This window comes from Oryctolagus cuniculus, chromosome 17 (genome assembly GCF_051225735.1).
Source record: "Oryctolagus cuniculus isolate XC-2025 breed Fujian yellow rabbit chromosome 17, ASM5122573v1, whole genome shotgun sequence".
Taxonomy (NCBI): domain Eukaryota; kingdom Metazoa; phylum Chordata; class Mammalia; order Lagomorpha; family Leporidae; genus Oryctolagus; species Oryctolagus cuniculus.
This window is the reverse complement of record NC_142883.1, coordinates 56678685-56704756: the sequence shown is the minus strand read 5'-3', so window position 1 is coordinate 56704756 and position 26072 is coordinate 56678685. Positions and strand designations below refer to the sequence as shown.

The 26072-nt window shown below is 43.9% G+C and overlaps 2 long non-coding RNA genes across 2 annotated transcripts in view; one reads left to right on the top strand and one right to left on the bottom strand.

Annotated features, from left to right (window-relative positions):
• The window catches only part of LOC149121250 (uncharacterized), a 29755-nt gene extending 5306 nt beyond the window's left edge, over nucleotides 1-24449 (top strand). Inside the window, exon 3 of the long non-coding RNA XR_016223986.1 lies at nucleotides 20526-24449. This is a non-coding gene — a long non-coding RNA (uncharacterized LOC149121250). The remainder of the gene's footprint in view (nucleotides 1-20525) is intronic.
• Nucleotides 1-26072, bottom strand: part of LOC127484430 (uncharacterized) — a 104508-nt gene that overhangs the window by 30438 nt on the left and 47998 nt on the right. The gene's annotated exons all lie outside the window — the stretch shown is intronic.

The following is a 26072-nucleotide window of genomic DNA, read 5'->3' as shown; positions in this document are numbered from 1 at the left end:
ACCATGAGCATTAAATGGTCACTGAGAGCCTGGGCTGAGCCCAGTGCTTGCTGTCGTAGCTGCCAAGGCTCAGCGCAGACACACCTGTTAGTTAAGAACATTCTGAACCTCTGAGGGCAGTGGTTTTGCACCCCCGGTCCTTTGTGTCCTTGGACTTGATAGCCAGAGCCAATGGCTGAACCTCCAAGCTGGCTTCCTGCACTGCCTCTACTCACCCCAGAAGTGCCTTCAAGGCCTCTCCCCAGCACATACAAGTCTCTTTCTCTGCAATTGTTCCCCCGTTCTGTGGTTTGGGCTGTGACTGACTTCATGACCTTGGCCCTTTGTTCAATAAATGATATCTGAGTGTCCCTTCTCAGCGAGGGTCTGGGGTTACCTGGAGAGCCAGGTAGACACAATTCTCTTCGTCATTAGTGCTCTTCTAAAAGTTGATAGTACAAGTTTTATGTATCTGGGGTGTACATGTGATGAAATATGGGTGCCTTGTGGCATGGCTAAATCGAGCTGGTTAACATATGCCTCACTTTACGTACGTTTTCTTGTGGTGAGAACATCGAAAATCTATTCTCTTATGGATTTTCAAGTATTCAGTATATTGTTGTCTAGAGTCACAATGCTGTATAATAGATCCTTTGAAATTATTCCCTCTGATTTACTGAAGCTTTGTACCCTTTTGACTTATACCTCCCAAATGCCCTACCTGCTAAACCCCGGGAACCTTCATTTTCCCCTCTGGTTCTTTGAGTTTGACTTAAAATTTTTTTTTGTACCAAGATAAGTTATCTTTTTTAATTTAACTTTTATGTGAAAGGTATAGCATCAGATAAGGAGGAAGAGAGAGAGAGAGAGAGATGATTTCCATCCACTGGTTCACTCTCTAAATGGCTGCAACAACCAGTGCTGAGCCAGGCTGAAGCCAGGAGTCAGGAACTCCACCCAGGCCTCCCATATGGGTGGCAGGGGCCCAAGCACTTGGGCCATCTTCTACTGCTAGCCCAGGCACATTAGCTGAAGGCTGGATTAGAAGGGGAGTTGGATTAGAACCGGTGCTCTGACATGGGATGCCGGCATTGCAAGCATCAGCTTAAACCACCGTACTACAACACTGGCCCTGGGTTTGAATTTTTTTGGATTCAACATATAAGTGAGATCACATGGTATACAAATGTTTCTGTTCCTGGCTTGTTTCATATAGCATGGTGTCCTCCAGGTGCACCCATGTTGGCACAAACAACAGGTTCTCCTTCTTTTTCAAGGCCATAGTAGCCTCATGATGCTTTCATTCAGGGACTTGTTGGGGTCAGACCTGGGCATTCATCCCAGGCAAAGCCCACCAGGGAGGCCTGGTGGGAATCAGAGAAGCTGCAAGACTGAACTGAACTAACCTTGCATTTAAAAGTATAATCTTTTCTGTTTGACAACTTCTAATGAATGTAAATTATCCAAGAGAATTCTGAAAAAAGAAAATCCAAATACTCATCCAATCACCCTAACAAATCATTTTGTTATCTCAAACTCTCATTTTTTCATATTCATTTCAGCATCAGGGAGCCTCAACTTGGGATTTTGCTTCATGTACACAAGGGTGGGTATAGAAAAGCCTTCTGTTTGCACGGAGTTGGGAGAAGTTTCCTGACGGTCCCCCCCCCACACGCTGTGTCTTTGCTGCTGCCGGGAGCAGGGGTCCCACGGGAGACGCCTGTCTGCTCTTGGCAGTTTGTCTCCTCCAGACTTTCTGTCCCTGGCTGAGATTACTCAGCAGTTTACGCACCTCTGTCTAAGCTGCCTAGGAGAAAAGCAGAGATAAGGCGGGCTTCCGTCCATTTGGTGTGATTCTCGCAGCAGACTCGGTTCAGCGCTGTTTGGGAACCCACTTCTGCTATCACTGTCAAGGTGTCAGCTGTCCAGAAAGCTCCCGAGAGAAAATAACACTGAGATTAGCTACTCGCAGTCAGTGCTGGTGAACCGAGAGCAAGCAAAGCTGCGCTGGGGCTGGGTTTATCCACAAACTGCGATCTTCTCCTTTCTCTTGAGTGTTGTGCGTCCCAGCGCCACCGGGACAGGGGTGCAGAGCCTGGAGCTCCTTTTCTATTTCCCACAGCAGAGAGGAGCCCCATGTTTTGCTCTAATGCAATCGGGGAAGGGAAACAATACACATTTTCAGGAAGTTCATGTCTCAGATACCAAAGAGATATCGTATGTAGATGACATCCTGGATCCCCCATTACATCCCACTTCCGCCTCCAAGGTCAGGGCTTTGAAGGTTATTTGTGTATTTGGCTGCTTGCCATCCCATTTCTAGGACCTGTGTGTTTTATTTTTCTTTCTCTGCACCGTGGTAGGCTCCATGCATTCTCTGCTCCCGTGTCCTCTTCACACAAGAAGATCTCCCTGCATCCTAGAGAATCTAGCCATGTGGCAGTGTGGGAAAGGCAGGAAAAAGATAGGTGCTTGCCAGGAGTTTGAGAGGTGAGAGGGATGTGTAGGTGGAACAGAGAGGATTTTGAGAGCAGTGAAACTACTCTGCATGATGCTATAATGCTGGAGGTGTGTCTACATTTGTCCAAACCCATGAAAGACATCAAGAGTGAGTCGTAAGGTAAAACGAGGACTCTGGGTGACGACGGTATGTCAATATAGGCTCATTGATGGTCACAATGGGCCATGGTGATGGGGGAGTTGATCTCAGGGGAGGCTGTGCATGTGCAAGAGGGAAGGCACATCTCCATTCCTTCTGCTCAATTTTGCTGCAAATATAACATTTCTCTTAAAGAAAAATCTTCAGAAGGAAAACAGTCTCTGCTTTCATGGGAAGCAAGTAAAGGGAAGTCAGAGTGAAGATGTCAGGAGGAGAGATGTTGGGGGCCTGGGGTTTGTTCCTTCCAGGGCCAGACTCCACCTGCTGCTTCCTGCACTTGACTTTGTGAGCTTCTGTGGTCCATGCTAATGAGATCTGGGTGTCTGCCACTTGCCTGCAGGAGAATGCTGATCCATAGGGATGCTCCCACCTAGTCTGCAAGTTTAGGAAGAGCCTTGCATAGAAGAAGCACAAAGTACCTACCACAATGGCCAGCATACAAGAGACTCTAGAGAAAGGGGGATGACAATGGTGATTTCAGAGTTTCTCAGAGTTCTCCATTCTTTCCTTAAACTAAAGACCCCAAAACAATGCATAGCACTGTACAAAAGACTGCACCATGACTAAGCATTTCAGAGGCACCTACCTTGATGTGGGCTGAAGAATAGTCTATTTATTTTTTTTTAAGAAAACAGAATGAGTGGGCTGGCATTGTGGCACAGTGGGTTAAGCAGCTGCCTGTGATATTGGCATGCCATGTGAGCACTAGGTTCGAGTCCCAGCTGCTCCACTTTGATCCAGTTCCCTGCTAATGAACTTAGGAAAGCAGTGAAGGATGGCACAGGTACTTGGGCTCCTACTACCCACGTGGGAGACCAGGATGGAGTTCCTGGCTCCTGGCTTCAGCCTGGCCCAGCCCCAACCATTGTGTCCATCTGGGGAGTGAACCAACCAGCAGATGGCAGATCACTTTCTCTTTCTGTCTCTCCCTCTTTCTCTGTCAATGTGCTTTTCAAGTAAATAAAATAAATCTCTTTTTAATATATTTTTATTTATTTGAAAGGCAGAGTTACAGAGAGGCAGAGGCAAAGGCAAAGGCAGAGAGAGAGAGAGAGAGAGAGGTCTTTCATCTGCTGGGTTATTCCCCAAATGGCCAGCTGGGCTGATCCAAAGCCAGGAGCCAGGAGTCTCCTCCATGTCTCCTATGCAGGTGCAGGGGCCCAAGGACTTGGGCCATCTTGTACTGCTTTCCCAGGCCACAGCAGAGAGCTGGGTCGGAAGTGGAGCAGCTGGGACTCAAACTGGCGCCCATATGGGATGCCGGCACTGCAGGCAGTGGCTTTACCTGCTACCCCACAGTGCTGGCCCTTGAAATAAATCTTTTTTTTTTTTTTTTTTTTTTTTTTAAAGAGAACAGAGTGAAAGATAGCAAGTAAACTTGAGTCACTGACCTAGAATAAGCCAGGACTCATGGGAGAACTCTGGGATACATACATGTGCTGGGTCCCTCATCATAAAAGGTGTCTCATAAACTTGGCCTATTCAGCACTTTCCCTAAGCAACAGAACATTTTCTCCTCCTTGCAAAAGCCATAATCTGAAAGAGTTAAAAATGGAGGCACTCCCCGGTGCAGCGATAGCCTTCGACCCTCGAGCTAACCCTGCCCTTTATGTTCCTGGGGATTCTGTACCTCTGGAACCTCTCAGACTGTATTGAGATGGGGGGTGGATAGAAGGATCTAGAAGGGCTAGCTTGCCACAATTCGCTATGGATTAGTGTCAGTGATCTTGAGAGCAAGCTGGGGCATTGTGGTGGCAGCAGGTGGGCATTAGTCCTTGAACTTGACCTTTTGTGAGCTCTTGCAGAGGGCTTGGGGCAGGGCCAGGCAGAGCTGTTCCAGTGGCCTGAAGCAGGTTTATTAATGGATAAACAAGCATGAAAGTTAGAAATGGAACTTTATAGCAGTTAAAGAGCAGAGCATACTCTTTTATTTAGATGTCTCCGCCTTTCTTTTGATTTTCTAAAAACACCATGTACATTTCTATATTACCTTACAATTTATAAGGCCCACACTCCTTCACCGCGGTTTGCCTGTGTGGGTTTGTATATACTGGCGTTACATGGCACTGGATCATTTACACTTCACATGAAACTCAATTCATTCTACTTCTAAATAATTATAGTTCTCTCTAGACTGCAATGAATGATTTTTTTTTTTAATGTCTGAAGAAAATCCAGACTTCGTGGTTCTGCTCTGCTACTTTCTCTCTTTAGAAAATAAAAACTTCTGGTATGGGAACTTTCAAATATACACAAATGTTGAGAGAACAGTATAATGAATGGCCAAGGCCTCATCATACAGCTTCAACAATTTATGTGTGGCCAATCTCTTTCATTTAGATCCCCGCTTTTAGTACTGCAGATTATTTTGAAGATTTCAGACACATATTTCACCCATGATTACGGCTGATTCTTGGTACTCACGGTGTTTATGTTCTTTGAAGTTGCTATGAACACTGTATTCACGAATGAATAGTGAATCATTGCTCCTGGGGGCAAATACAATGTTAGGCTGTTGCGAGCCTCTGGTAGGAAACTTTCTGTCAATTGATCAATACATAGCCTTGTTTTATGTGTGCTTCTGTTTAAAGACCCTTGGTTAATTTATAGTATTGGGGCCAGCATTGTGGCACAGTGGGTTAAGCTGCCACCTGCAAGGCAAGCATCCTAAATGGGCACCGGTTCGAGTTTCGGATGCTCCAGTTCTCCTGCTAATGGCCTTAGGAAAGTGGTGGAGGACGGCCCAAGTGTTTAATTGCCTGCATCCCATGTGGGAGACCCAGATGGAGTTCCAGGCTCCTGGCTTCCACTTGGCTTAGCTCTGGTTGTTGCAGTCATTTAGGGGAGTGAACCAGCAGTTGAAAGATCTCTCTCTCTCTAACTCTGCCTTTCAGATAAGCAAATGCATCCCAAAAAAAGAATTTGTATTGTTGATTCATTAACATTGAATTTATGGCCCAACAATACTATGTCCCAAGGCTGAATGAAGCTCATTTAACACAGTATCTCTGTTAGGCATGTTAGAATTTTCTCGTACTTGGGAACACTAGACAGGACTTCTGTGTTATGCTTGGGGACCATTTCAAAGAGCAAATTCAGCACCAAAAAAGCCAAAAGCATGGCGTTCTACCAGTTTACAGCCTGAAAGCCACACCAGGCAGAGCACTGCCGTCTTCAGCCTCAGCTGGGAGTGCGTGTATTGTGCCCTCACATTTTCTGCACTGTATGAGTGTCCATTAACAACCAGGAAGGCATTGGGAGGGTTGAGTAAATGTAGCACATAGGCACATTCAGAAATACAGAATCTGTGAAAAAGGGGGATTGACCCTACTTCAGAACATGCCTCCAAAGAAAAGAACTCTCTAAAGAGCGTAATTAAAGCCCTATGTCTCATTACTGCACGTTCAAAATTTACCAGTAATTGCTTAAAATCATGACACAGCCAAGCTGCGCTCAAATTTCCCTGATTGTCTCATATATTTTTTCATGCACACTTTTTAAATTTAAGTTGCTTTTTTAAAAGGTTTGCCAACTACCCCCAATGTTCTCATTTATGATGGCAATATTTTAGCACCCTTTATAGGTTGGCCCACAGAGATCTTGACTCCGGGAGCTTCAAGGGAGTTCATCTCAGGGGAGACTTTTCCATTTACTGCTCAGGTGGGGGCTGCTTTGCAAGTCTTATACCAAGGGTGGACGCCATCCAACTTCTTGCATCTGCACACCAGTACTTAGCAAAATTCTTCCAAGTTCTTCATGCAGATAATGCCCTTCCCTATGCTGCAAAGCTAAAACAGATTTTTTTTTTTTTGCTACTTTCTCTGTGTGGAGGAATGAATGGTATAGTTATATGGATATTTGGAAGGGGAGGAGAATCTTTAAAGATGTACTTAGATAGCTATCCTAAACTGCAAAGATTGAGTCTTTAAAGATTTATGGCACCTTCATTTTGCAATCGGCTAAACAAGCTTATGAATCTAAAACAGACCACAGAAGCATCTACCATTTAGAAGATTACTGAGCCCTCTAAATTTCTAGATACAATGGAAAATTAATTTAAAACAATTTTTTATTGAGTATCAGGTATGTGCCAGGCTCTATGTTAAATGCCAGAGGCACAAAAAGAAATAGGCAAAGCCCACATCCTCATGCTTCTCACAGCCTATGTAGCAAGAAGCTCATACTCATACACATAGCTTAGCGAGCAGTGGGATCCACGGTGGGAGAAAGGTATTCTGGGAGCAAGTGCGTATGGGAGCAGAAGGTGGTGATTCATTTTGCCTTGGAGTCCCTTGTTTTAAAAGCTTCATGGAGATGGAGACGGCACAGGCGGGAGATGAGTGGACAACAGGAAGAAAGTACGTGCTTGGGCACTAGTGGGTAATCTGACGCTGCTGGACCATAAAGACCTAAGACTGAAAAGAAAGCTGGGGCGAGATTATGAAAGTCTTTTATGTGAGGACTTGGAGCTTTATCTCCTGAGCAGTAGAAATCCAGGGATATTCTATAAAATCGTGTTGTAGAATGATTAGAAGTTCAATGGAGTAAGAAAACAGTAACAAAATGAATCATTTCTTAAGGATCAAGAAATGACCATAAAACAGAATAGATTCAAACTAACTCCAAATCTAATAAAAATCTAAAGGTATTCTCAGGTATGAGAATAACAGTGTCTAAAATGCAATGGAATTGCCTTTTTAATTATTAAGAAAGAAAGAGCACCCAGAATTTTCCCTGAAGTTTAATCTTAAACCCTAACTTCTTATCTGGTGACTCCCAAGTTCATGTTTTGCTTATCAAGAGTTCGCCTGACTATCCAAGGAGCCAGGACAGAGACTGTCTGCCGTTTACCTTCTGACTCAGGATCTGAATTTTCCTCCAGGTCACTGAAAGTAAGTACTTTTAGCCTACACTTATCATTATCTGCTTTCTCCCTTGATACCTGAGATGTGGAAGGAAGAGTTTGGTTTCCTGACCTACCCTGGTCCTCCACAAGATGTCTTGTCTGAAGGTATAGAATTTTATTTTTAATTCCAGAAGAAACAGTATTTATCTCTAACTTTCTTCATGCTACTCCAAGCCCCAAAGTGCTGCAGCACCCTTAACTTTATTATTATCATTGTCAAGAGTTTCAGACATAATGGCGATACTTTTCATACCCCAGGCCTTCTGCCAAAAATCTAGAATAATTCTTGGACTCATTTAGAGTCTCTGGGTCTTTATGAGTGATGGAAAGCATATTTGGAACACTTTTAGATGCCTAGAATGTTCCTTTCCAGCTGAGACCCCTCACAGTCACACCTCAGTGAGTCTGTCCATGCTTTGCTCAGACAGACCTGGGTGTCCATCTGCCTCCTTGGTGAACAAGTACACATGCCCTAAAGCTCACTGGGCCTGCACGTGGTTGCAAATTACTGTATGGCGTGAGCAGAATCTTTTGTACACCTGCATGTGTAGGTTATCCAACTGCTGTCATTTATCTAGAATCATGTATGAGTTGGGAGGGAGTGTAGAAATTAACCTGAACGTGCTCACGCTTTATTTTAGCTTCAGAATCTCTTGTGCTCAAACAAATCAAACTCTTGAACTGAAACCTTAAAAACCTTACCAGGAAACTCATGGCTTGATATAAAACAGATCAAAGTGGAATTCCCAAGAGTCCACAAGCCATTTCTGCTAAAATGCCTGGGCTCTGCAGAGCATAGATGAAAGCCAATGTTAACTGCACTTTCTCCTTTCACAAGTGATGGAACTAAAGTTCAGACTTACTAAGTCATTGGCTGAAGGTGACACCAGTAGAAGACAACATCCTAACTCCAGTCTGATTTGTCCCAAAGCCCAGATTCTTCCATGGGGCCAGGTGTGCATCTCACTTCTCCCCTAGGCTGTTCTTCATAAAGATCTTTTCTTCATAAAAATCCATTTGCAGGATGAAAGTCCTCTTTGTATTTTTTTCTTAAATACAGCTCATGATTCAGCTCACCAAGTACAAGTCTGTTTTTTTTGACAGGCAGAGTGGACAGTGAGAGAGAGAGAGAGAGAGAGAGAGAGAGAGAAAGGTCTTCCTTTTGACGTTGGTTCACCCTCCAATGGCCACCACTGCCGGCGCGCTGCGGCCGGCACACCGCGCTGATCCGAAGGCAGGAGCCAGGTACTTATCCTGGTCTCCCATGGGGTGCAGGGCCCAAGTACTTGGGCCATCCTCCACTGCACTCCCTGGCCACAGCAGAGAGCTGGTCTGGAAGAGGGGCAACCGGGACAGAATCCGGCACCCCGACTGGGACTAGAACCTGGTGTGCCGGCACTGCAAGGTGGAGGATTAGCCTATTGAGCCGCGGCGCCGGCTAAGTCTGTGTTTTAGGGGCTTTGTGCTTAAACCAATGGAGTCTGCTCCCAAAACATTTATTCCTCATTATATATTAGAATTCTACTTGTAATAGTTTTGGTTAACCCATAACTAGCAATCTTTTTAAAGATTTATTTATTTTATTTGAAAAGTAGAGTTACAGAGGTAGAGAGGGAGAGAGAGAGAGAGAGAGAAAGAATGTCTTCCATACTCTGGCTCACTCCCCAAATGACTGCAACAGCCAGAGATGCACCGATCTGAACCCAGGAACCAAAGCTTCTTCTGGGTCTCTCACGTGGGTGCAGGGGCCTAAGGATTTGGGCCATCTTCCACTGCTTTCCAAGGCCATAGTAGAGAGCTAGATTGGAAGTGGAGCAGCTGGGACTCAAACAATGCCCATATGGGATCCCAGCGTTGCAGGCAGTGGCTTTACCCACTATGCCACAGCGCTGGCCTGTAGAGTTCATTATTTTTATGAAGGTTTCAACCTCTTTGACAAGATTGACTATTCAGAGGTTGGCTCTGGATAGTGTGATTAAATAGGTTATCTTCCAAGTTGGGATTTTTTTTTTAGAGTAAAAGGGGATTCAATTAGGTATTAATCTGAGACAACATGTGCAAGTCACAGAAGTTCTAGACAAACCAGCATGGAGAGGCGACCCTCAATCTGGCAGAAAGCTGAAGAAATTCCATTTGATAGAACAATGCGCTCTAACATGGAAACCAAGGGGCGGTAGAAACATGGAGTAATTAAAAACAGAAGTATGAGAAACTGGTGTGGCTGGTGGATTTGCAAGCAGAATAATGAGCACTGTGACTCGTTGCTTTGAATCTAGAGCACAAAGTAGTGGGTAGCCTGGGGGTGGGAAGAGAGTAGAAAGAAAGTGAAGAGGAGGAAAACTCCCAATGTAGAGCTGGTCAGAGGCTAGAAAGGGCTATAGGAAGGGAATTTGGTTCTGAGTTGTCTTTAGCTGTCTGTGCAAAATAGTGTACATGAGACATTCTAGTGAGGTAATTTCATAATTCTTGGGACAATGGAGAGAGACAAGCCTTAGGCTAATCCCAAGAGATGCATGTCTACACCGCATAACAAGCATAAGCCCTGTGATGTTTTGATGGAAGAGAAGGAAGTTGGCATAGCCTCAGCATTTGACCCTGGGATTAGAAAGGACAGCTGTTCACATTCCTAGCTGGAGCCACATCCAATGGTAGTATTGAGCTCAGCCTTTGTCTGCCTGCTGCCCCATCAAGTGTCCCCAAACCAAACTTATGAGGGTCTCGTCATTGAGTGGCTATGTTGTCCTTGGATTCATTCAAAACTTTATTTTGCAGAAAGGTAGCCATTTGGTATTGCTTGATACATCAGAGTTACATAGTCCTTTCTCTTTCACAGGGAAGAAAACCGTGTCACCTGTACAAACTCAACATCCAGAATCCAAAAGGCCATATTTAGTCTTTCTCTCACTGAATATAAATCCACTCTGAAGTCTCTATATTCATATATTTATATGCTATTAAGCTATTAACAACAATGGATAATGTCCCTTGAATCTTTGTGAATTTAGGGTAGCCAACCATCCCAGTTTTCCTGTGTTTAGCATTGGAAGTCCCACCTCCTGGAAAACCTCTCAGTCCAGAAAAACCTTGGTCACACTACCAGAATGTTCCAATGGAGTTGGCATGCTTCCTTATCCATTTTACAGAGCAGATGCTACAGAGGATCTCACTGAAACTCAGACACACTAAATCATTTTGTAATACCATGTATCTCCTATAGCATGCAAAGGGCCTCTCTCTGACTTCAAAGCTACCGACCCTCATCTACTACATACTCATCTCTCCGTTCTCAATGACGTGAAACCACAGATATAACTACCACGATTTCCTCCGCCCCACTAATGAGATACCTTCCTAATCATTGGTGAGAGCTTGAGTTAAGTTTCCCTGTGTTGGGTAGCACAGGCGATGTTGGCTGAAAGGGTTTCTAGAGGACATCAAGTCAGCCCTCCTCATTCCACGTCTGAGCCTTAGCGGGGTGGAGGGCGTTACTCAGATTCACACAGCAAGGAAATGCCAGAGCTGAAGCTTTAGCTCAGATCTCCCAAATCCCAGTGTGGTGCTCCCTTTTCCATAAAGTGATGTCATGCCATTTCCAAGCTTTTCAACAAAGCATATATGAAATTAGAAGCTTAGCAGGGACAATTTTCCAGTAATTGTGGACTTCTGAGTGAATTCAGTATTTCACAACATGGTGTCTTATAACTGAGAAATATATCAGGGATTATAACAGTATACCCTGGTCTTTCTTTACTTTAAATTGGTGATTATCTATAGGGCCCATCTACCAAGAGCAGGGAGGATAGAATTAAACCCATATCCAAGGAAAACCATTGCTTTTACAACTCATAGATTTCTCCTGCGGTTCCAGGTGAGAAAGGGAAGGAGATTTTGCTTCATCTATGGGCTGCTGCAGGAATAATTAACTTGCTAAATAAACAGAATGCCTTGGACTGACAGCATCAGTTGAGTCTCAGATCCCACCTCTGACCCTCTCAAGAATCTTCATTTTCTCAACAGCCCTGGGAGATCCCTACACACATTGCATTTGAGAAACACTGCTTGAAGGGCAGCAGAAAATTCTATCTCCTTTAGTGGATCTTTGACACTTAGCATTGTCCTCCCACATCTGATTGGTGTGAACTGGACACAGAATCTCAATAAAGTCACCAGATATTTCTGGGCAGCTTATCTATGTGAAACCAGGATGAGAAACAGAGGAGGTGAGCACTGAGCGTTGGTGACCTATCCAACTTTATACAGAGTCTGTTTCCTAGAATTTCAACTCATGGATTTTTCTTCTTCCATATAAACTGAATAGGTTTTCATTTCAATTTTTACCTCTCTGTAACTAAACACTTTCTAGCTGCTTTCTCATTTAGGGTGAAATTGTCTTGACCAAGGATATAACAATAAAAAGACTTGAACTAGCTCCTTGGAATGCTTGAGAATCAAATTTGACCTAGAGTTGGGAGAAATCTCTTTGAACCTTTTCTCCCATTTGGGCCCAGTTTCTCCTTTGGTGTCACAAGGAGAGGGTTGGATGACTAGTTATAGATTTCCCCAGTGCTTTCAGAACTGAATTTTACAACTCTCTTAAGAATTATTGACTCCTTGATTGTGGCTGGCCATAGTCCTCTCTTTCTGCCAAGAAACTGAAGCTTCCTGCTTTCCTATAATCTCCTACATATGAATTTTGTGCTCTTGATGGAGTTGCTAAGCTGAACAAACTGCCATCTAAAGTCAAATATCAACATAAATGGTTATTTCATGTTACAAGTATTCTGGTTTTTTTTTTTTTAAAGCAAGACAATCTTATCCCAGGTTCCCAGAAGGATCTGAGTATATATTAACTTATCTTGTGTTACCCAAATGTTTCCAGACCTCATCAGCCTGTGGTTCGTAATGGGGTTACATCCACATCTATGCCCAAATTATAATACTTGGAGCTCAAGCAAGAATAAACCCTTTTTTCCTATTACTCGTTAGTTACTTTTAGGTGGTCCCAAAGAGATTACTCGCAGGTACACTGAAGCCAGGTACTTAGCTGTGGTTCCATGCAACCTCTTCTGTCCCAGCTTGTCCTACTGAAAAACACAATTCCTAAATCTATAGCTATGATTTGGATATTAGTTTGAGTGTCCTCCATAGACCCATGTGTTAAAGGTTTGGTCCCCTAACTCTTTGGTTAATGATATGGAAGGCTCTTGTGAATGATAAAGAAGGCTTTAACTTGGTCCAGTTATGATGTTTAGAGGTGGGACTTTTGGAAAGTGACTAGGTTAAATCAGGTTGCTACATTGAGGCGAGACAGACAGGTGTGTGCTCCCTTTTGCCATGTGATGCCCTACACCACATCAAGACTCTGTCAGTGAGATCACTACCACCAGATACCAAACCACTGGGGCTGCCTGAACTTGGATTGTGAGCCTCCAAACCCATGAGCCAACATAAAACCCCCTGCTCTTCATTTTTACAGTAACAAAAGATGACAAAGGCAACCATCTTCTCCACTATCTAGACAAAAGCACTCGCAATAATGAATAAAAATAAAATATTGGAGAGTGGGTGACAACTAGCATTCTCTAAATGTCAGCTCAGATAATGACAGTCTCTTACTAATGTGAGTTGCAAAGTACCACCTTCAGCTACCTTTTGGTCAACCTGTGAGTCCTTGAGTCCATGTGGGAGGAGGGACAGGGGTTTTGTCTTTAATTTTCCAAATCTGCATGCTTGCTTGCAGGCTTGTTTGTTTGTTTGTTTATGACAGAGAGAGACAGAGACAGAGACGGAGATTCCACCTGCTGATTCACTCCACAAATGACTGCAATTCCAAGCCAGGAGCTGGGAATTCAACCTGCATCTCGGATGTGGAAGTACTTGAGCTATCACCTACTGCCTCCCAGGATGCACAGTAGTAGGAAGCTGGAATCTGAAGCAGAGCCAGGATTCAAACTCAGAAATTCTCATATAAGGGCTTCCCAAAGCTGTGTCTTCACTGCTTCAACAAGTGCTCACCCCTACATACATATTTGTTTTTCAAGATTTATTTATTTATTTGAAAAGTAGAGTTATATATAGAGAAAGTGAGAGATGGAGACAGCAATTTTCCATCTGCTAGTTCAATCCCCAAATGTCTGCAACAGCCAGGATTGGGACAAGCCAAAGCCATGAGCAAGAAGCTCCATCTAGGTCTCCCATGTGGGTGGCAGAGGTACAAGTACTTGTGCCATCTTCCACTGCTTTTTCTAATACACTTCTCTGTCTCCTTAATTAATTAGGATGTAATGAGCAAAATCCACCTATCATTTGCTTCATGAGTTAGGTCACCATTATAAATATCCAGTACTGGATTATATCACATGCTGATGCCTCATTGCCCATGTTCTCAATGGCTATACGTTGATATGTTCTTGGTTTGTATTTTGTCTTTCTCTTTTCCAACACCAAGTGCTCTAAAAATTATCACTAATCTGCAGGATAGAAAACAAAATTTGCAAGCTTAGGGGACTTGGAGTATTTTCTTCAGTATGTGCAAAATAGGAGAAAATGGACACGCAATAAGAATCTTTGCATGACGTTTGGGGCAAGGCTTGTGAAATACCTATTGAGTGCTTTAACTTATTTATTTATTTTTCATTTTTCTGAATACATAGCTGAAATTGCTTCAAAATGTATTTATAGGGGCTGGCACTGTGGTGCAACAGGTTAAGTCACTGCCTGGGATGCTGGCATCCCATATGAGCACCTGTTGGAGACTGGCTGCTCCATTTATGATCCAGCTTCTTGATAATGCACCTGGGAAAGTAACAGAAGGTAGCCCAAGTGTTTGGTCCCCTGTCACCCATGTGGGAGACCCACATGGAGTTCCAGACTGCTGGCTTTGGTCTTACACAGGCCCAGCTGTTGCAGCCATCTGGGGAGTGAACCAGCAGGTAGAAGATTTTTCTCTCTGTGTCTCTGTCTCTCTCTTCTTTGTAACTCTGCCAAGTTAAAAACAAATTAAATTTTAAAAGCAGATAGTCTGGAAGTGTTGGATCAGGAAATTCACAAACTGAACTTTGTAGAGTTTTTCCGCTTCTCCATCCCTGAAAGGATTAAACCCTTTTCCTGAGACAGGCAGGTGAATCTATGTGAAGAGGTCATCTAATTACCTGTGATACATTAGCGAAGACCTGGTCTTGCTCCTCCGTATTGCTGCCAGAATTGTAATTCTAGGGGCCTTACAACAGTTCAAGCAGCTGCATTGTCCCGAGAATGGACAGCAACATGGCTGCGTTTGTTGGTCTGCAGAAGCTTGGCACAGTGAGGAGCTCACTCTGCACTTTCAGGTTTGGACCATAATCTCAAAGAGCGCAACCGTAAATGCCATACTTTCGAGTGTTGAAACCTGAAGCTTCCTAAAGCCTAAAATCCCTATATTCTCTTTTTTTTTTTTTTTTTTGACAGGCAGAGTGGACAGTGAGAGAGAGAGACAGAGAGAAAGGTCTTCCTTTGCCATTGGTTCACACTCCAATGGCAGCCACGGCCGGCACGCTGCGGCCAGCGCACCGCGCTGATCGGATGGCAGGAGCCAGGTGCTTCTCCTGGTCACCCATGAGGTGCAGGGCCCAAGCACTTGGGCCATCCTCCACTGCACTCCCTGGCCACAGCAGAGAGCTGGCCTGGAAGAGGGGCAACCAGGACAGAATCCGACGTCCCGACCGGGACTAGAACCCGGTGTGCCGGCGCCACAAGGTGGAGGATTAGCCCAGTGAGCTGCGGCACCGGCCAATCCCTATATTCTAAAATCTCCAGAGACAAAACTCTCAAAAAAAAAAAAAAAAAAAAACCAAAAACATAATTTTGGAAAAATTCTTTAAAAAACTATTTGAAAGATATCTATTTACATTTTTAAAACAGGCTTTATTTGAGAAACATAAAGTTGCATGAGTATAATAGTGATAAGTGGAAGAATTGTATTCATAAAGAAAAAAATAAGAAATTCAATGTATAAATGTTTGCCTCTGAGGTTGATAATTGTGTGCACTCAGCATTATAGCTCTGGTTGTCTGAAATAAGAGTCCTGTGTCAAGAAAACTGTCTTTTGACAAGATTGATCAAAGTGCAGTGGGTCCACTACATATGCAATTGCCCAGAGTTGAGATCTCAAGACATTTCATCTGGGTCCAGAGTTGTGGTATAGAAGGTTAAGCCTCTGTCTATGACACCAGCATCCTCTATGGGTGCTGGTTCAAGTCCTGGCAGCTCTACTTCCAATCCAACTCCCTGGTAATGCACCTGAGAAACCAGAGGATGGTGGCTGAAGTGCTTGAACCCTTGTACCCATGTACGACACCCAGAAGAACCTTCTGGCTTCAGCCTGGTCAGCCCCAGCAGTAGTGGTCACTTAGGGGAGTGAACCAGCAGATGGAAGACCTCTCTGTCTCTCCTCTCCTTCTCTCTCTGTAACTCTGCCTTTCAAAAAAAAAAAATAAACGAATCTTCAGAAAAAGAAGAAATTTCATCTTTCACAAACACAAATGTGCAAAACATGCATCTCTCCACTGAGAAAGTTTCAACAATTTCACGTTTGTGCAAAGTCAATGCTTTGATTATGCACTGTCATGGAGTCAAATGTGCAAAAATATGTATGAAACAAATTAGAACAAGGTCTTTATATCATTTATATCTCAACTATTAGGGATGATTTGAAGATGAAATATATACTTGTAGCATAGCAAATAATTTATATCTCCATTATTAGGATTGATGTCAAGATGAAATATCTAGCACAGTGAAAAAATGCACATGCTTTGAAATAGCAGAGGAAAAACTAAAGAAGAAGAACAGGGGGAGGAGAAGGAAAAGGAAGAGGAGGAGGAGGAGGAAGAGGTAGTGGAAAAAAGGAGGAGGAGGGTTAGGAAGAGGAGGAGAGGAAGAGGAAGAAGAGGAAGAGAGATAAAGTAAAATCAAGAAAAATTCTCTTCAAGAAACTAAAGAGGAAATGCGGTATATGAAAGAGTGCATTACAGGGTTAGACTGTGAACACTTACACAGTGATAGGGCATGAGAACTGGCCTGATGCTCTTGGCCGTGACTAGATGTTCAAGTGTTGCATTGTGACAAGTGGTTGCTTTTTCCTTTTTAGCCCTCCTTGGAGAAGACACATTCAGATCTACTTTCTCCGTGGTGGAGCTTCCCCACATTGTCCACTCAGACTCTTTTTTTTTTTTTTTTTTTTTTTTTTTTTTTGACAGGCAGAGTAGACAGTGAGAAAGAGAGACAGAGAGAAAGGTCTTCCTTTGCCGTTGGTTCACCCTCCAATGGCCGCCACAGCCGGCGCACCACGCTGATCTGAAGCCAGGAGCCAGGTACTTATCCTGGTCTCCCATGGGGTGCAGGGCCCAAGCACTTGGGCCATCCTCCACTGCACTCCCTGGCCACAGCAGAGAGCTGGCCTGGAAGAGGGGCAACTGCGACAGAATCCGGCGCCCCAACTGGGACTAGAACCCGGTGTGCTGGCGCCGCAAGGCGGAGGATTAGCCTAGTGAGCCACGGTGCCGGCCCCACTCGGACTCTTACACTAACCTCCTCTGGAAACGCCTTCCCAGACACACCTACTGCCATACCGGGTTTCTAGGACATACATAACTGAAATTGCTATGATGCAACTATTCTGGGTGCAGCCCAAACCAGCACCAATCTGTTTTAATGAACTAACTCTCTGCTCCTCTTAGATAGCCTTTTTCCCCAGTGGGAACTGTCGTTTTCAAGATTCCAACACTTTCCCATTTTAATCTTTGACAATGAGGATTTTTAGATTTTTCAGGAATTTGGATCTATGGGGATCATGGTGTTAAAGATTGTGTCTTTGGGGATTATCCCTGGCAATGCACACACAAACTCCCTGTACATGCAGGGCACTCCACATCTCAAGGGGCTGCAAAGCAGGAGCTGACTAAACCCTGAGCCAGTGGGTGGATAGAAGAGTGGAACAAAAATGGTGACACCCTTTTTTCTTATTTTTGCCTGTTGCATCCCAGGAATGTATCTCTGATTGAAGAGTATAGATGCCAGCAGGGTTTGTTTCTGTTATGCTGTTTTCTTATTTTACACGTTTTTCCTTCTGTTCTCATAAAATCTAAAGGTTTCCAATAGCACAGCCTTTAACTGGTGATGCACATACAAGTCCATGCCTTCGTCAGTCCCATGGGAACATCTCCACTAGGACAGCCCCGTTGGTTCCTCAGACTCAAAGCCAGAACAGACTCAACCATCCTCTCCAATGCACATCTTCCTTCTTGGTTTCTCATGTCTTTGGCAGGTGCCCCTGTCCATCCAGGTACCCAGGACTGAAAACAGCCCCATCCTTTATTCTTTCCTCTCCATCACTAGCTCCTTCCAACCAATCTTCTCACATATTGGATCTACTTCCTAAATCTCTCAGCACTGTTCACCGACTCTGGCACTTTTCCATTGTCATTGGTGCTGTCTTATAGGTTTGTAGTTGCAAAGTGTGCGTGGTGCAATCTGTGGACAGGTGATTTACATTACCATCTATTTAGCAGACACCACTCACCCCCGACAGTTGTGTTGAACATAGCCTGTGCAGACCGCCAAAGCACGGCAACCACCATCTATCTTTAATGTCCTGCAGTGACTTTTGAACCCCCTGCCCTCAGTCTACACCCCTCTCTCCATTCTGTCCACCTGCTAGAGTGAGTGTTGAAAAGAAGTCTTAGAACACTTCATTTGTACAAGTGTGCCACGGCTATTACAAGAAAGGACCACAAGAAAAGGACTACAAGAAAGGACCCAAGAGAAGAACTAACTACAAGAAAGGCTGAGTGGCTTACATAACAGACATTAATTTTGCCACAGTTCTGGAGGCTGGACATGTGAGATGAACACCTTGGTTTCTTCGGCGGCCTCTCTCCTTGGACTGCATAGAGGGCCATCTTCCCCCTTTGTCTTCACGTGGTCTTCCCTGTGTGTCTCTGAGTCCCAGTCTTCTTTTCTGATAAAGACCCCAGTCCCATTGGATTAGGGCCCACCCTCATGACCTCATTTTAACTTAATCATCTCTTTAAGGACCCTCACTCTAAATCCAAGTAGAGTCATATTCTGAAGTACTAAGCTTCAACATGGGAGTTATGGGAAGACACGGTTCAGCCTAGGGCACCCTTGGGATAAAATCCAAGAGCCATTGCTTCTGCCACAGTGAGCCAGCCCTCACCCTTTCCCTCCAGCTCTCTCTGTGTGTTCCAAGGGAGCTCTGACCTCCAGGCCCATTCCAGAGTCTCCCACTGCCTCCTTGGCCTTTGTGAGTGCAATTGCCTGTGCCTAGAATGCTGTGCCTTCCCCTGACTCTGCTGTTCTCCTGAGCACTGGCCACTCGCCAGGCCTCCTGTTTGGCAGGCCACTTGCTTCGTCAAGGCTTGTGTGTGTACACATGTGTAGGTTCCAGGGCACTTCTCTTGTAAGCTCCCATGAAAACGTATTACAGTGCTTCTTGCTCTTTTTCATAACTATTTGTTGAGGATCCTCATTGTAAGCAAGGCCCTTGAAACCGTAAAGTCCCTGAAAGTCGTAGAGGATGCATTTTTGAAGTGTGGCCCTCAGGGGTGGGTGGCCCGCTAGGGTGTGGTGTGAGCAGCTGTGAAGTGTGAAGATCCAGGTCTCCTGAAGCCGCCATGGCCTAATCTCCATGAGCTTAAAAGCTACTGGGAACTCAATTATAATGTGGTGTTTACATTCTCACAAGTCCAAATTACAGCCTGGAAGCCATCCAGCAAATTCATTTCTGGGTAAGACAAGCATATGAAAATCTTGAATTATGAGGACACACGTCCAAAATATTACAATAAATATCAGTCACATTTACATTCAAATATTGGGCTATTTATTCCAAATATGGTAGGGATGTGATTATGTGATAAACATGAAAAAGGCAAAATGGTTGTTTACATTTTGCCTTCAATTTTCCAATAGCAGTGTTTAAGTTTAGTAATTTCTGTATTTTCTCTCGTTCAGCCAGCTGTCATTTCCTCTGAAAATCATATTATAAATAACCAACGCAGCAGGAAATAATACTCCATGCTGCTGAGTTACTCTCTCTCTCTCTTTCTTTCTAATTCATATGAAGACTCTCATCTTTCCCCTTCTGTCTTAGATAGAGTGACCTAAGTGGAGACAAAATGTGTTGGGTCATAATGAAGACACATGAATATTTATAGTTTTTAAATGTATCCCTAGAAGAAAAAGCCAAAGTTATCATCGACAAACAGGAGCTTTTTTGTGGCATCAGGGTTTTTAAGGTCGGTTAGTCCAAAGTTTTAACTATTCATCAGTGCTTGGGTTTCCAAGGCAGGAGCTTACTTAAAATTAAGCAACTAGAATTATGATTGTGTGGCTACATGAAACAGAGACCCCATTAGCAGTGAATGAGTGCTAAAATACCTCCTCAAGAACCCCTTGATTCTAACATATCCAACCAGAAACTTGGGAATCTCAGATACCCCATATCTACCTTCACAGAGGTTTTGAACTTTAATTTTTTAAATGTTATAAGTAATTCATGTTGGTTTTGAAAATTAGAATATAAAAGTAAGCAAAAGCAAATAATCAACTTGAAACATTTTTAAAAGGTCATGCTGTGTTCTAATTTGCTTTTAAAATTACTCCATGCTCACAATATTCATCTATGATGTTATTTTATTTTTTAAATCAGTCTATCTTCTATTTTATTGTACAGCATTATACATATGCAAACTGAAAATCTCTGTGTTCCAAATCTCACCGCTCAAATAGATACGTTTCTAAAAAAGGTCTTAGTCATTTACTAGATTTTTAATTTTGGACTAATTTTAGAGTTCTATAAAAGATGCAGAGATAGCTCACAGGGAGTTCCCACCTGGTTTCTCCATTGCCCATGCCTTTCACAAAGAGGTTTCAAAAAGTTATCAGAAAATGTGCGTTATCTTTTCATTTGATTTTCCACAGATTTTCTGAAGCCCCCAGTAATTTTACGAGACATTCATCAGAACCAAGAACCTGGCATCACCACATGATTATTCACTGAACTCCAGACTTTATTTGGATTGCATCAGTTTTTCCATTCGTGTCCTCTCTCTGTGCCAGGATCCAATCCAGGGTACCACTGCATTTAGTTCGCCTGTCTCTCTGGGCTCTGAGGAGCTGAGATTCTTTTTCAGTCATTCCTTGTTTTTCACAAACTTAATGTTCTCCAAGAGGCCTGGCCCGAGAGGATACTTACTTCTAACTAAATATGCATATTCCTCCACGTATGTGTGTAAAGCTACTAAACACAGAAACTGTTTGACCCGGGATTTTGATAAAAACGACTTGAACTATATGCCGTGTTGTCCTTTGTGGATGTCATTCTACATCAGCAATTTTTTTTTTTAAAGGTCATAGTACTCTGTTATGAAGACTGGATCTTTGCTTATTAACCAGCCTCTGATAACAGATGTCTCCTTAACTTTCTTTATTAAAGTTCCAAACCACGCTGCACGGAACGTCTTTGATCGAAACCTCCACACGTGTAAATGATAATTGCCTGAAGAGAAGATAGGAGAAGTTGCCAGGATACAATATTAGAAGCTGTCAGAGACTTTTCTTTTACAAAATTATCCATGCGGTCATGAAGATTTTGTGCCTTCATAAAGCCAGCATTCAGAGAGACACCTGCACCTTGCCTGCCTGCTGAGTTCCCTTGCGAATGTGTTGCTGCATGTCAACTTTATGCTCATTAGCTTTATGTCTTCCTTTTAAAATTTTTTTTAACATTTCTTCTCTATAGCTATTATCATATTGGGATGGGGTAGAAGGAAGGGATAGGTCGTCTTTTTCCTAATTCTACATTTAGGCTTGTAAGCCTTTAACCTGATATATTGAAGTCATTCTGCCTAAGGGATTATTCTTCTTGTTTGGCATCTGGCTTTTTTTTATATACATAAAGGAAAGTTTTAAGTTTTTGTATGCAGGGGCCTGTGTTGTGGGTTATCAATACCTGGGACACCCGCATCACCTATCAAGAGGCCTGTTCCAGTCCTGGCTTTGATGCAGCTTCCTGCTATTGTTTCTACGAGGCACTGGATGATGGCCCAATTGCTTAGGTCCCTGCCACCTACACAGGCAACCTGGATGGAGTTTTTGGATCCTAGCTTCTGATCCATCTCTGGCTATTGCAGATATCTGGGGAAGGTGAACCAGTAGATGGAAGATCTCTCACTCTCTCTCTCTCTCTCTCTTTCTTTCATGCTTGGCCTTTCAAACAGATAAATAAGTAAATAAATCTTTAAAAAATGTTCTCAGGTCAAAACAAAATTTTTGTGTGTGATCCACTAAACAGTAAATTGGAAGTATGTTATTGCAAAAGCTAAAAGAAAAAAAAGAAAGGAAGGAGGAGGGAGAGAGGAAGACAAGCTGGAAAGTATCTATATGGGCTTAAAATTATATGCATGGAATACATGAAATCTGCTCTGTTTATAGAAATTAAAAAGAAAAGATAAAATAAAAAACATAAACATTATTCCTCAACATAAGTCCCATCAAGTTCAACAAATTATTTTTCTTTAGAGATTTATTTTATTTTTATTTGAAAGGCAGAATTACAAAGAGAGGAGAAACAGAGGTAGAGAGATCTTCCACCCACTGATTTACTCTCCAAATGGCTGCAATGACCGGGCTTGGGCCAGGCCAAAGCCAGGAGCCTGAAACTCCATCCAGGTCTCCCACGTGGCTGGCAGGGGCCCAGAGACTGGCCCCTCAACAAACTTTTGTAAGCAAAACAAAATAAAACAAAACAATCATGTCTATTGTTATAATTTCGACTCTTCATAATACAATCATAAAGCATTTTCCCATAATACAATTCTATGGCCATTTTCTCCAGCATTTTTTTCTGATATTTTCATGTCTCTCTTTTTAAAGATATTTAACTGATTTGTGGCTTAATTCTGTTTGAGAAAATATTCTAATTTTGTTTTTCCAAGTGGTTTGACAGCTGCCTCAACACAATTTAATGGGCACCCAAGCCTTTCCCCCACTGACTTGAGCACCTATTTTAGTACTCCATATTTAGGGGCCAGAAGTAGATCACCTGTTAAATTTCCTGAGGACATTCCAGCAAGATAACAGGCACAGACAAACGTTAACACCACTTCCAGCTCAGTCTCCATGGCCATTCCCAGTTAAATTGTCCATTTTTAATGAAGAACACGGATTGGCCACAAGGACACATTTCCACTTCTGCTCTGTCCAGAGTCTGCGTCCCTCTTGTTGGGTGCTGTCCATCTAGGAGCAGAGCTGCCCATCTGGTGCCGGGAGTGGCTATGACTTCAGGCAACACCTGTTTCCCAACCTGCAATCTTCTGAAATGGATTCCACGCAAAGCTTCCTTATCCCAAGGTTTACCAGACGTTTCCGACTTTGGACATCTCTGTACATCTCTGCCTAGAGAAACTTCATTCCGCAAATTAAGGAACTGCCATGTGCTACTTCCTACATAGCAGTTTTTAAGCTTCGTTGCAAAGTCCTTGAGTTACTTGACGAACCTTCTTCTTACAGGAAATAACTGGAGGCCTGGAATTGGTCTAAAACCTTCTCATTTCATCCAGTTCTAAGGGATAGACAGCACTAGTGTCCCTCATTCTACAGATGAGAGATGACAGCACAGAGAGGTGGAGCAACTCACTGACTGTGACACAGCTCTAGATGGTGGGGTGAGGATTCCTTCGCCATCACAGCTGTTCTGGCAGCTGTGACTTTCATGTGAACCTGAAGACCGGAACATTCTAGAGGCAGCCACGCAGGGTTCTTTGCGTGCCATCTGATTTGCACAGCCTGGCCTGTAAGGCCTTAGTGGTTCACTTCACTCCCAAGGCATCTGTGTTGTTTCTAGTTTGTCAACTGAAATCACCCAGGACTCTAGGTCCTGAGTCAGGCAGGGGTTCAATAAATTATTTCTTTTTTTCAAACATTTTTTAAAAACTATTTTTACTTGAAAACAAAATGATGGAGAGAGGGCAAGCAAGAGAGAAGGGGGAGGGTAAAAGACGAGGTGAGAGAGAGAGAGAGAGATCTTCTATCTGTTGGTTCACTCCCTCCAATGCCTGCAACAGCTAGGACTGGGCTAGGCTAGGCCAGGCCACGGCCGAGAGCCCAGAGCTGATCCGGGTCTCCCCATGTGAGTGGTGGGGCCTCGAGCACTGGAGCCTGCAGGAATGCATTAGCCAGAAGCTGGATTTGAAGCAGGGTCGCTGACACCTGCATCAGACACTCCAATAAAGGACACGAGTGTCCTGCTGTGCTACAAAATACCCATCATAACCAATTACACTGCTAGGGCATTTCTCCAACGGTGCAAAAAAAATAAGGCAGGGTTTTATTGGGTTCCCGAGGTTTCTATTCGGATGGTGCCCTCTGCCGTGAGTGATGGCCGCTGAGGCAGAGCCAGTGACGGCGAATATCTCTGTTCCCCCGGACCTCTCTGTGTCCCTTTCTGTCAGTTCACAGTGAGAGAGAGGGTCAGTGTGATTCACGACTTAGCAGTTAGTCGTTTCATAAGCTATCGGTTCCAACAGGACAGAGACGCTTGGTGCTCCGAGTGCCTGCGCGATCTTCTCCGTGTACCCGCTGTCTTAGGCATCAGGAAACCCTGGCGCGCCAACGTTCACCACGTGCTCAGGGGCACACAGATGTGTAGTGGTAGAATCTGATGGAACTCTCAGATCTTCTGACCTCCAGGCATTTGCTCTTTGCCCAACAGCTTGCTGCCTTCAGCTGTCTGACAAATCTTGCTGTTTGATGATTTTTTTTCTCCAATCACTGGGTGGCTGACTTAAGTTTCGTATAACCAAACACAGCTTGAAGGCGATCTTCCCTGTCCCAGACAACAAAGTGCCTGTGAGGGAGTTTATGGTGGAGATAAGCATGCCCGACATCAACCTTCTCTTTTCTCTGCACAAAGACGTGCGACTTCGAGTGTTGCGCCCCTGAATAGTTTGTGAGTACAGCTCCTAACTCCTTTTAATGATCAGATGTCACAAGTGCCTTTTACAGGGCCTGCAAAACACCATTCTTGCATATTTAATTGTCACTACATTCGATCCGTGCACTCCACAAAATATGCTTTTAATTTTGTACATAAGAATACTATGTAAAAACTGCAGCTGACTCACTCAGCATCCATTCCTAGCGCCTTTTTCTTGCCATCACTTACTCTATGAGTCTCAAAAGCTGCATATTTAGTTCTCCATTTCTCTTGTAGCTCTGGATGCCCGTTTGAGAGGGAAGCAAGAGGCTTTGGAGGTGGTTTTGAGGAGCAGTGTTGATTCAAAGTGGTGCAGATGCAGGCGGTAGGTTTTGTTCCTGCCTCCCGCCTGGAGCATTTGTGTGCTACCTGTAGGTGCAATAGCTATCGTATAACAAGAGATGAACAAGCATAAAAGGGAAAACCAGAGGGCAGGCGTTGTGGCACAGTGGGTTAAACTGATACTTGGGATACTTGCATCCTGTAACAGAGAACATGAGGTTGAGTCCCAACGCTGCTTCCAATTCAGTTTCCTGCTAGTGTGCCTGGGAAGCAGCAGGTGACATTTGGGTTCCTGCCGCCGATGTGGGAGACCCAGATGGGATGCCTGACTCTTGGCTTTAGCCTGGCACAGCCCTGGCTATTGTGGGCATTTGAGGAGTGACACCAGTGGATGGGAGATCTCTCTCTCTCTCTCTCTCTCTAACACCATGGGGTCAGAGGAGACCACATGAGGAGCAGTAATGAGGTGCCCTTCTTGTTGTGATAGGGAAGTCTAACTGGGGATCTGCATCTCTTACCTCTGCCCAGCAGTAATTAGGACCGTTGGCCCCCTAGGTGTTGACAGAGGTGATGCTAGACCTTCCAAGCCCACCTGGAAAAAAAGAGACAGCACCCCATTTCACTCGCCAGAATGGTGGCAGAGAAGACTTGCTACAATAAGATTTAAATAAGATCCAGAGTTTTAATAGAGGATACCACAAACATCCTGATTTTAATAAAAAGTCACTTATTACCTCAATATAGAAAGCTTCAGCAAAGAGGTATAAGATAAAAAGAAGAACCAAATGGAAATTTTGGGCCTGAAATATACAATAACCAAAACATAACACCCAAACTATAAAACTGGATGGGCAGGTGCTGTGGCTCAATAGGCTAATCCTGGTGCCAGCACCCCGAAGTTCTAGTGCCGGTCGGGGCTCCGGATTCTGTCCTGGTTGTCCCCCTTCCAGGCCAGCTCTCTGCTGTGGCCCAGGAGTGCAGTGGAGGATGGCCCAAGTGCTTGGGCCCTGCACCTGATGGGAGACCAGGAGAAGTACCTGGCTCCTGCCCTCGGATCAGCGCAGTGTGCCGGCCGCAGCACGCCGATCATTGGAGGGTGAACCAACGGGAGGAAGACCTTTCTCTCTGTCTCTCTCTCTCTTACTGTCCACTCTGCCTGTCAAAAAAAAAAAAAAAAAAAGAAAAAAGAAAAGAAAAAAAAGAAAAAAAGA